The following is a 12,044-nucleotide window of genomic DNA, read 5'->3' as shown; positions in this document are numbered from 1 at the left end:
CTCGTTGTGCATTCTTTTTGTTAGATTCCATGATTTCCTTGTTTGTTGCTAAAAGTAACTTTTCAGATAGTCGTATCCGTTTGCCATCAGCTATTGAAATCACTTTCTGACTCGTTCCTGTCACACCAGTGTGTTTAAAGTTTCATGAAGTTAGTTCACGTCATTAGCATGTTTGATATGGTGGAGCGTGTGGAGCCTGGTGGATTTTAATATTTCACAGAATGTTCTGTGACCTTGAAGTAGATTCCTTAAGATTTAGCAGTTAGTTCACTGTGGAAAGATGCTCCTATGAGTCCCCCCAAAGACTCTGATTTGCCCTGGGTTATGCTTCTGAGCCACTAATTCTTGGGATTAGTTTGAGCTAAAGCATGGCTGTCTGTCACAGTATACCTTTGTGCATTTCCTTCCCTCACCCAAGTGCTGGCTTGATAGAGGGCTTCTTAATTGGTGTGGACAAAAAGCTATACCCTGGCCATGGTAGTCCAAACACTTAACAATTCGTGTTCAGATTTCAGCATATGCATTGCTGTTTAGGTCAAGTCAAATACATAGCTGTTTAAAAACAAACAAGGTTAAGTCACTTAAATTGCCTTCTGTTTAGACTTTGGATGAAAGTTATCAAACTCAGTGATAAAGTTTGGCACAAAAGAAGTATATATAGACACGGCACATTGTTTATTGTTTTATTAAATATTACACAAGTATTTAAATGTAACGCTGATGTTATCTCCTCCCCTAAACAAGGCTACTGATTTTTAAAGGAAATTTTATATCTGAGTCATTTTTGACTGTTCTAGGTCCAGTAGTTACCATTCTTTGGGAAAAGCCTTTTTTCATCACATTTTAGGAATGCGTGTCTTTTGTATAAAATACTTTATATGTAAATGCTGACAGTATAATAAGTAGAATTGGGCTCCCTGCCAGTTCTTTAACCGGTCCTCAGTGGAGAATTGCTTTGACACAAAGTGCGTTTTACTATTGTGAATCTCATACTAACTCTAATAGTAACTGTCTTATGAAATGCCTGGTGACTGCATATATTTTCTAAGTGCTATAAAGGAAACTCCAGCCACCTCATTATACCAGTCCAAAAAAAAAAAACTGACCAGCCTACTTTTCACTGACACCTTGCAATGGAATTGTGGTTGCAGAGTAAAGATGTTTATGTGGAGTATAATAACTCCAATCCCTAGAGGCTTGGTAGGACATGGAAATGTGACCACCTGTGAACCCCATTTAACCTCACATTGCATATCAATTTTAGCTTTAAAGAGATCAACAATCTCCAATTTAAAGCTAAAATATCTTATTTAATTTTTAAAATAATGTCAGTTTTAGCTAGTGTTTTTGAAAACATTCAGTATATACCGGTATGGCACAAGCAGTATTTTTGTTTCTCTATCAGTTTCAGCTAAAGATAACGCAATTAATAAGCCATATTATTTATTGTCTTTCAGTATATGTATGAAAATATACATTAAGTTAAAAGAAGTAATTCTAAAGCAAGTAGATTCAGAAATTTATTGGTAAGATGAAATATCCCTATCTAACATCTTATCTCAAGAGGAAAAAAATCTTTTAAGTCAAGTATCTCATTCTATTTGTAGAAAAGTACGCTTAGCAATGTACTAGACTGTTAATTCTAAAAGTTTTCATCAAAACACACTTTTAACATGACATTTGTTTAAAATTTGGTTCCCCCATCAAGTTAAGGAGACAGTAGTTGGCAGTTATTTTTACTTCAAGTTTTATTAAACTTTATAGAAATCTGCTATTTTTTTGTTAATATAATTCACACAGCTTTGGAATGTTTGGCATATTTTTTAGACTTCTTACTAAAGACAGTATTTTACTTCATTCATTAATTATGCTATTTACATCCTGATTGCTGTGCATGTGGAATGTATTGAAAGATAATATTAAGGTGTAAATTTTATTAAATATTAATTTGTGTTTTGGTGTAAATAACAAGTGAGCACTTTATAATAAAAAGTCAATTTTCCACCTTTTCTGAGCTGTTCATATTTTAAAAGAATGCAATCACAAATATTAACTTTTTAAGATAGAAACACATTAACACTAAATAACTTCATGAAACTGAAATATCAACTTAACTGCACCTTGCGTCTCTTCTTTTTGGTAAACATTTTCATTTTGCAAAATTTGGGGAAATGGTTCATTCCAATAGGGAGAAGGGCTATTTAATGATTCAAAATTGAATCCTAAAAAGGTATCATGTTTTATATTTTGCAGATCTCTATTAATTTCTTCCTTGGCCCTCCCTCTACCAAATCAATAAATTGCATGACACTACAACTATATCTTTCTGATAAATGATGTATGGTATTTCAATTTCTTTTATAAAGAATGGCTCTAAGTAACTCCTTAGCATATGTTAACATTGTCTTTTAAAACTTTCTTCTGTTTATTGTAATGTGTTTTGTGGTTTTATTTCTCAACTGTAAGTGCGGTATAATTTGAGTCTATGAAATCTCAGAAAGTGACAAAAATGGGGAAATAGCTGTGCAGCAATACTTATGCTACATAACAACAAAGAAATAGTTAAACAGAGAACCCTGGTTTCCGGGACATGATTCAAAGCAACATGGAACAATTTAATATGCAATTAATGATCATAGAGTAGAGATTATTAATAAAGTTCTATTTTTTTAAAAAATAAAAGGCACATCCTTAGAGAAAAAACTTAAAAAATGCACATACTCATTTTACACATATGTGGTGATTGTCTGGACACGATGAAAGGATTTAATCACTGATGTTCAGTCAGTGTGCTGCATGTGGAAGGATAGGCGATTAAGACCCAGTCCTTAGCACTGTACCTTAATCTCATGAGTGCGTGGACTGCCCTGCTCTCAGTAAAGCTTGACTGTTCACCGAGATCTGTCATCTTTAGGAAATCACATCAGATTACAGAGGTGATTCACAAAACCAGGAGTGACAACAGAATCTATGTACCTTACAAAAGGCAGATTACACAGTTCACATGTTATTTTGATAGGTCAAAGATAAAAGCTGATTGTTGAGGAATGGCAAGACACTCCAATTTCAAACGATTGCTAGATAAGTATACCTCGACCCTGTTGCTTCATCATTATGAAGAGCCATTCAAACCGTAGAAAACTCAGTTTTCAAATGCCAGGTTTTTCATAGTGAAGTAAGAGAAAACATATCCTTTTTACGTATGTCTTCACTGCTTAAATTTTAAGTTCTATCATTTCTTTATGAGCAGACATCAAGTTGTCTGCATACACGAAACAGTAATAAGTTATAAGGTTTAAATGCATTAGACATTTTTAGAGGCATTGCAAAGAGCACAAAACAGAATTTGCCTGAAATAAAACATATACTCATGGAATTGAGTAATTGAGTAGAAAATGCATAATATCAATATCCATTATATTATTCTGTTACCAAATATATTCTTCATAAAAATGTGTAATTACAGAGATGTGAATCCATATATCTTAGAAATATATCTTGATAAATGTATGCTGGTCAAATTATATATACACATATATATTTCATGAATGTTATACAAAGATCATTCTTTACAACAAAATATGATGTTTTGAGAGTTTATTTCAGGGAATAAAGTTTTGGTTTACATAATAACATTTTGAAAACCCCAACTTCTTACATATCCACCTCTACAGTAATTTCTTGCTTCTTCTAAAATTGAAGTCCTTTTTTACCCAACTGATGCCTCCTAGTGTTTCACACAATAAAACACTAATGAGTCACCCATAAATGTAAACATTGCATTTTCATTGCCTACATCTTCTGTGATACATAAAATTAATATTTATGTGTTTAATTTTCTGTGCGTTATTATAATAAGATAGGAAATTTTAGTGAATGAGATGTTTCATCTGAGTGAATTTGTGGCACTCACTTGCAGGTTTTCTTTGACCATAACAATATCTTACTAAGTTTTAATAAGTTTATTACTTTCAGTTCCCATTTATATATTCACTGTTTATATTCACTGTTATTTCAAGTGAAAAACATAGGCAAATAGCAAAGCTTCCATTTTGTGGGCCTGGAAATTATATAGGTGAGTTCAATCTGAAATGACTGATAAATTGCAAAGGGTAACTATTTAATTTAAACACTAAAATATCTTAAAAGAGATATAAATTGGTCACGTACTGTGTCTTTACATTTTCAAATTTCTATGTAAAAGTGGAATGAAGAAAAAGAGTTTAGAAAAATAAAAGTGAAGATAAATGCACAAATTCTCACAAATACGGAGTATATCGCTTTATTAGAAAATAACAACGAAAGAAAACTTTGCTTTGAAAGTGTATTATTCTACATAGTGGAAGAAAGGCTTGTTAGAACATAATTTCTCATGAGGAGCAGCTTGCCTTAATGAGGTAGAAGTTAGTGGGTACCAACTTTGGTGTGAGTTTTCTGCCATTAGACACGATGAGCGTAGACCTGCGATATTTTTGCACATCTGTGATTTCAGGCAGCTCTCTGATTCTACTTAGAAACATGAATACTTTAGTTTCTGAATATTTTTTCTTTAATATACTTAGGAAATAGAGGAGATATTCCCCCAATGGGTCCTAAATTCAAAGGATGCACTCAAAAACTTGTAATATTTATGGGCTTCTTCCTGTGTCATACAACACACACTTACATAAAAACATTCACAGATTTCTTCCACTAACAATTACAAATGTTCTAAGCATCCAAGCGTAGATGCCAGATTGAACTTAATTAATTTCTGTTACCTATGTATGTATCATTTAGTTCTCCTGACTCAAAGTACACAGCATATTAACAATATTTGACTATCATTTAAGATTTTCTAATTTAGTCACTAATAGTGCCATTATAATTCTTTGCATGTTGGACACATTTCAAAGAATGTAAGGGGGTGTGTTCCTTTCGTTCAAGGAAGCAAACATGTAGAAAGGGGTGGACCTTTCCCACAAGAGCCACATTTCTTCCCTTGGAAAGTTGAACCAAATATGCAGCATGTAAGTGAATAGCAGCATGAGAAAGAAAATTATCCGCAGCGATCTACTGTAGTTAGTGAGCAAAAGAAACTGTCAGGTTTTTTTTCTAAAGCAGCTATTATTGATAGCCTATCTCACACTGAATGTTGAAAAAGGTCTATGAAAGTTTTATAATTTTAGTATATTTTAACATTCATGCATAAAATAACTATAAAGTGCACTAGAATAATTTTGGTCTTGCTCAAAACAAGAATTTAGTAGTTAACTATCTTATTTTATAGACAATATTGAGGTATAAAGAAATAAAGAGTACAAGAAACATCTATTCTTGTTTAAGAATACATAGACAGCATTGATGTTCTTAGGGTTTTTGTGCAAGAAAAATAAAGAATATTCTATGACAAAGAATGCCATTACAAAAAATGTTATAGAAAAAGACTAATATACTATTATCTTACATTTTGTTGGTATTATTTTAATGTTTACTGCAAAAAGAAAAGTCATATTCCTAGTAAGTATGGAAATTATACGATACCTATTATAAATCCATGGTTTAGTTTCAGGTGATAATATGAGAAACATTTGTCATCACCATGATGTATTTTCTGTACATTATCATCCTATTGTCCAAGTTAAATCTTGGTATTTATTTTTAAAAGATAGCCAGTGTGAACAAAGTTCAAAGTACACATGAAGAGAATATTTTGAGGGCATTAAAAAGGAAATTGGTGACATTATAAGCAATAAAAACAGTAAACCTCTTATAGGCAGATTTCTTCAGGAATCATTACTCTTAAATAATGCAGACATTATAGAGACTTTATTAATTCTTAATGCTGTAAATTTGAAATGAATGGAGCAATGTTACTCCTTCTGCAAGTAGTTGAGATTCATATAGAATGACAGTGCAAGTCTTCAAGCAATGATTTAAATAAAGTACCTTAAACTTGTTTTAGAGACTGGAGGAACTGATCTTTGAATCCGTCCCTTTTGCGAACCTGCTTTTTCCAAATAGTATCCTGAGTGTGGTCTGGTTTTCCTCTTGTATCTTGTTGTCATAGATAAGATGCACATGAAGAATTCATATAAATTGTTCTCCGATACTACAGATCTTTAGCATATTAGATTAAAGAGAGATGGATATGGTCCTTTAACAGAAAGTGGAGTGTTTTTTAAAAACAGCCCAAAACTACCCGTCTTTTTTGTTTTCACATATCTGTGATTCCTTCAGCAAGTTAGAATAATAGCAAGAGAATGCGTCCTTCCCCAAACCCCGAAGATAGGCAACTTCAGCTTAGATGTGCTTATATATTTGCAAAATTAGAAAACAGATTCACTAATTTAAATAAGTTGAGACAAACAAGGAAATTTGTCTACTACTTAATAGAGTAAACATGACTTATTTTTTATCTTGTGATTAATTGTTGACCCTGTCTAAGGTATACAACCAAGGCTTGTTATGGAAAGCTGGTATTATTGCTTAATGTAACATGAAGGATTGGGATTTCTTTAAAGTAATTTTGAAGATGTGATTATTTAGCAGAAATATTCACTGGAGCATTTTATTTTTAGAAATCACGGTCACACAAGGAAGCCTTTATAGGACCGACTACCTAATTGCAGTCAAAGATCCCTTTAATGAATGAACACACACACAGAGAGGAACACACATTTTAAGAATATAATGGCCCTATATTTTTTAAAATTTTTGCCACATTTTTTATATCTGAACAAAACGTATGTGTCTAAGCAGATGTTTTAAGTTATATCCTTCATGTAGGTGAGTCTGTAAATGTACCATTTAACTTAAATGGCTTTGTGGGAAGGTAGTTTGAGGAGTTTAAAAAGGAAGGAAAAAAAAAAACCTCCAGTTACTATAGTTTCAGCTCTTTCTTTTTTAAAAACAGTAATTACACTCAGGATAAAGAAAGAAAAATAAACTCTTTTTAATTCTTTGTAACATCCATAGTTTCTGAGGTAGAGCTCTGGTGTATTTTTATTCCTGAATATGCAGGGCAGGTACTGGCAGCAGAGCTGCAAAATGAAAACTTCCTGGCTGCAGACCAGATACAGTGCACAGCGCCACATCATAAACTTCCCCTCTTCTGTCTCGGAGTGATTTCAGCCCTAAGTAATGTCCTTTTTCCCCCTGCGTAGGCTAAGGAGCAGAGGGCCTTCTTCCCGGGCAATAGCTTTGGGAAAGGAAAAACATAATGTTTCCCTTCTTTAACTTGAAAATTCTGCCTCTTAGATCACTAAGACATTAACTGCAAAGTGCATTCAGTATGTTTCCTTTTTATTCCCATATAGCAGTTTAGAATGCATAAAACAATAGGTATGAGATAGAAAATGAGACCTCTTCCCCACCCCCCACCTCCAATACCCACAGGCCCCATCAGGTATCTGTATTTTTTTGTTTTGCAAAGAAAAATATAATGGTTTCTTTTCAATGAAGCATTATAATCCAGATATGTTAGATCATTTTGTGATGCAAATTAGCACTGAGATTTTTTTTTTTTTTTGTACTTATCTCGGAGAAATAGCAATGTTTCACCACAATATGTGGTGCTACAGTAATCTTTATTGATAAACACTCACACTTTTAATGATTATTAGGTCAAAATATGGAGTACAAAGAGAGAACATGTGAGCTTTAGTTTTCAGATTCGGTTTATGCTCTTCGTTTAAAAGGTGGTTGAAGTAATGTGTTTAATACCATGCAAAGTAAATTGACTTCTAAACATCTACATTAACATTCCTTGCATTTGAAACTGTAGTCTGAAAACTTGTACTTCTTGAAAAACAAAGAAAAAAAAATTTTTAAAGGAGCCTTTAATTACCGGTTATATTTTCAACCATTACCAATGTGATTTTTTTTAAATCTTATTAAAAAATAATTTTTAGTTGCCATGCCTCTTTTCATTCAGTGGCAGAATCCTCATTTGTGTGAGGTGCAGTCAGATTATTGCCAGCACACCTTTCTAAAACTAGCCTTCTTCTTTAGAAATGTATTAAATGGGAGCCTTCAGTAGAAAGTGTTACTACATAATAAATATTTGTTCTGATTTTATTTTTAAACTAAATTATTGATTTAACAGTATATGAATAATGTATAAATGTTAGTTTAGTCATTAACTCACTATACCAGTTATTAATTGCCTATATAGAATACACCAAATCAGATCAACAGTTCAACGTCATTTTATTTCTCTTTAAAATAGATAAGAAAGATAATTTGAATTATGTTTAAATATCAAGCAACTATTTTTCTGTGATGCAGATGTTTCTTAAGAAAGTGTTAAGAAATTAAGACAACATAGACCTTAAAAATGTGTAAGGCACCTATAAGAATGTGATCACAATGGCATATTCCTATACCTGGCACATATTCAAGGGCCATTAGCAAGGGAGAAAAAAATGTTAACTTTTCTTTGCATATAGGAATATAGAGAGGAGTCAATAATTTCTTAAATTTATTTGTTACAAAATTGGACATTTTATTTAAAATTTCAGGTTAAACTTTTGAAATTATGCTTTTATTTAGACCATGGTATGAGATTTTTCATTTTCTTGGAATTTTCTGAAACATTAGGATAATTTGAATCATCACTGCTTGGTAAATATTGTTAAGACACATGGTAAAGTTGAATATGTGCACTGGATAGAAATTTGTAAGTAGAAAATGAACTATCTTGCATTATAAAACTATACCTGAACATGAATCTCTTAGAGGTTTGCCTAGTAGTTAATTGTCTGACCAAGCATTCTGGAAATTTTGAACTGTGTTAACCAATAAATTACAGTTACTTCTTTAAGGTACCTGATGTTTACCCATATTTCAGGACCACTGTTAAGTTGCTGGGTGGTCTTTTAGTAAAGGTTTATGTGATTTAAAAAGTAGATCTTTTCGCCCTTCTTCTGTAACAATCTAAATCCAGACTTCATTCTGTCTGGATTATTTTTCTTACTAAATGAAGGGTAACAAACCTGGCTATCTTTTTTTAACTGTATCTCTTTGTTCATTTCTAGTATTTATTGGAAGCCCACTTAGGGCTGCATAGGTTAAAGGTTAAAATAATTTTAACTACTTTTTTCTTTTCTTTCACATTTGAATTCCCCCCCTCCTTACATAAACCAAAAAGAAATTTCCATAATGACATTGATAAATTTGCAAAAGGCTGAGAAAGATACTCAGTACCCATTGCTTCTTTCCCTATGGCACTTCAATTGAAATGAATCGGCAACATCCCTTCTAGGACTGTTAGATCTTGCTTGAGTTAGAGTGAGCGCTGTGATTCTTTTTCCCCCTTCTCTCATTTTATAGCCTCAAAAATCAAAGAATTCTTGGCTTCACCCTTTTTTTCTTTGCTTTTCATTTTGGATTCTTTCCTCTCTAAACTTCATTCTTGGTTCAAAGTATTTGGTATTGTGAAAGCAAGTGCGCTTTTAACTTGTTTTGACTATACATGTGAGAGAATTGTTTCAGGTGCTGACTTATCTCCTTACTCTGGAGAGACTGATGTGGTTCATCACAGCCCAATAACATGTCATGGAAGAGCTCCAGATACTGATCTTGAAACAGCAAAGGCTATGGGGTAGTGTCTTTGTAAGGAACCACTGACAGCTTGAGAGTCAGGAGAAACATGCACAGCATCATGAACTCTCAGGAGATGATACACTCATTGGACAAGGTGAACCAAATTAAGGCTTTCGTGATGCTCTATGAAGTGTTGGACCAAAACTCCAAGGTGTGTGTATGTATGTGTGTGTGTTTATATGGTGCAGGGAGTTATAGGTGGGGAGAGCAGACAGAGTAAGAGAAACAAACCATAAGAGGATGAGGATGAACGCAAGAGAAAGGGAAAATGATTTCGGCAAGCATAAAGAGTCTGGAGACCCCACTGCCGCACGTAATTTTGATTATACATATATGTGCCATTATACAAACACATCCATAAGCAATAGAGAGTAATGATTAAGAGCCAAGACCAAAACTGGGTTCAAAAGCCAGCCTCCCATTTAATGGTAAGTGGCATTAGAAGGGTTAACTACCAGAAAGCCTCAGTTCCAGCATCTGTAAAATGGGGATAATAATAGCACCCACCTCTTAGATTTGTTTAAGGATTAACTAGGATAATACGTATAAAAACATAATGCAGACACACAGTAAGTGATCAGTAATTATAAAATTATTATCATAACACTACACTGTATTTTAATCATTTTATCTTCCGGTAATGATCACTTATAAATGCTTGATGTGGTAATTATTTTAAACTTTTTTTTTCAATTATACTTTCAGACCATTAAAATAAGTCACTTTCAGGGCAGATCTCTAATTCTGTTGCTATGTTGGGTCAATTCTAATGATTGCTAAGTACAGTATGCTTCTTTCTCCAAGAAAATCAAAACCTTTTGCAGATCAGGTGTTATTAGAAATAAATATCATTTTTAGAACCAGAAATGGAACTCAAGAAACAAAATAAGATCATCCAGTGGTTTTAAAGTCATTTATTGAAAGTTCTAAATTGAAATAGATTATTGCTTAGTTTTAATAAAAGTTCAGTTTGGAGAAAGTGTTTGATGTACAGAAATATTAGGTGATTTTAATGGTGAAAACAGCCTCTCCAAGAATTCTAAAGCTTTTTTTCTTAGCATTAGTATTACCCACTTTTAAAGTATAAATTTGGTATTCCTTGTTTATTTTTCTTACTGTACAATTTTGATTATATGTGGAGATGAAATTAATTTATGAAGCATGGGTGCTATTTTACTCATCTTTGTATTCCTTCACAAGCGCTCTTGCGTATTATACATTCTATAGATATTTGTTGAATAAATGAATGAATCGTATTTACTCATAAAGATAAAATGCATTTTTTATTTGAACAGTTAAAAAATAAGCCGAGTAAATGGCGCTTCCTATCATCCTATTTTTTTTCAGATTTGATTGTTCATTATAACCATAGTTTATCAACTTTGAGATGATGAACAAATGAACTTATATTAATTTGGATATTATTCATGTGAAAATAAAACTGTAAAGCATAAAAAATACGGAATTTTACCTGAGGATTACGTCACCTTTTGATAACATAAATAAACAAATTTAGGTAAAATGTGGTTGAAAATGGGAATATTTCTGGTGTCAAGAGACTGTTTACCACTTTTTTGGTCAGCTTTTCTGTTCGCCTAGTTTCTCCAAAAAATTCCTTATTTTGGACGACAGGTGACATCAATGATGCCTGCCCAGTTTATACATCCTGGAGAGTTGCAACCACTTGAAATTGTTCTCATGCTTTTGAATAACGCCCCTCTAGTGTGCACCTTGCATTTCAGATTTCTTTTCTAACATTGTTTTAATGCCAGGATAAAGAGTGTTCAGCGCAAGGAATACTTGCAGAGTGGACTTCCCTGTGGTAAAACAGCATGGACAGCTCCCAACACTGCAATCAAGGATGCCTCTAAAAGCTTTAATTTAAAAATAATAATAATAATAATAAGTCTGCATGAAGATGATGGAGCCCTCTAAGGCACATGGGCTTAGAGAATTATTCCCATCTGCAACCCCCTCCCCCTACTTAGTATCCCTTTCCAGGGTTATGATTACTGGAAAATGCCTGTTAATCACCAGAATTTTTTTTTTGACTGCAGCTGCTTCAGTCAGACTACTAATCTATTAAACAATTTCGTCTCCAGTTTAAAATTTGCATTGTATACTGTATAGAATAAATTTTCTTTGTAATCAGAGCATCCGAGAAAACTTCCTGATATGATTTATAGAAGCACATTTGTTTTTATGTATAGACCTCTACTGCTATTGAGCCAACTGTTTAAACAATACTGTGTTTGATCAGCATAAAATAAAATATTATAGTACTATTACATGCAAGCAACATTTACAATAGTCACATTTGCAGAATATTTGAATTGTGGCATCTTTGGCACTCAGTAATAGAAAACCCACATAATTCGAAAACTTAATCTAGATATTTAAAATTTGACTTGAACCTGAAAGGTAGAAGTTTAGTGTTCTTGTACCAGACTGTGGTAGAG

At 32.8% G+C, this 12,044-nt stretch overlaps 1 protein-coding gene across 19 annotated transcripts in view; it reads left to right on the top strand.

Moving 5' to 3' along the window:
- The window catches only part of MEF2C (myocyte enhancer factor 2C), a 165,931-nt gene that overhangs the window by 20,071 nt on the left and 133,816 nt on the right, over positions 1-12,044 (top strand). The window contains exon 2 of one of the 19 annotated variants that reach the window (XM_069492523.1): positions 1,828-1,926. The exons of the other annotated variants lie outside the window; for them this stretch is intronic. The gene's annotated coding sequence lies outside the window, so the exon portion shown is untranslated. The remainder of the gene's footprint in view (positions 1-1,827; positions 1,927-12,044) is intronic. 19 annotated transcript variants of the gene reach the window in all.

The sequence above is a fragment of the Eulemur rufifrons genome, chromosome 17 (genome assembly GCF_041146395.1).
Source record: "Eulemur rufifrons isolate Redbay chromosome 17, OSU_ERuf_1, whole genome shotgun sequence".
Taxonomy (NCBI): Eukaryota; Metazoa; Chordata; class Mammalia; order Primates; family Lemuridae; genus Eulemur; species Eulemur rufifrons.
Note: the sequence above shows the minus strand (reverse complement) of the source record. Positions and strands in the feature narration are given on the sequence as shown.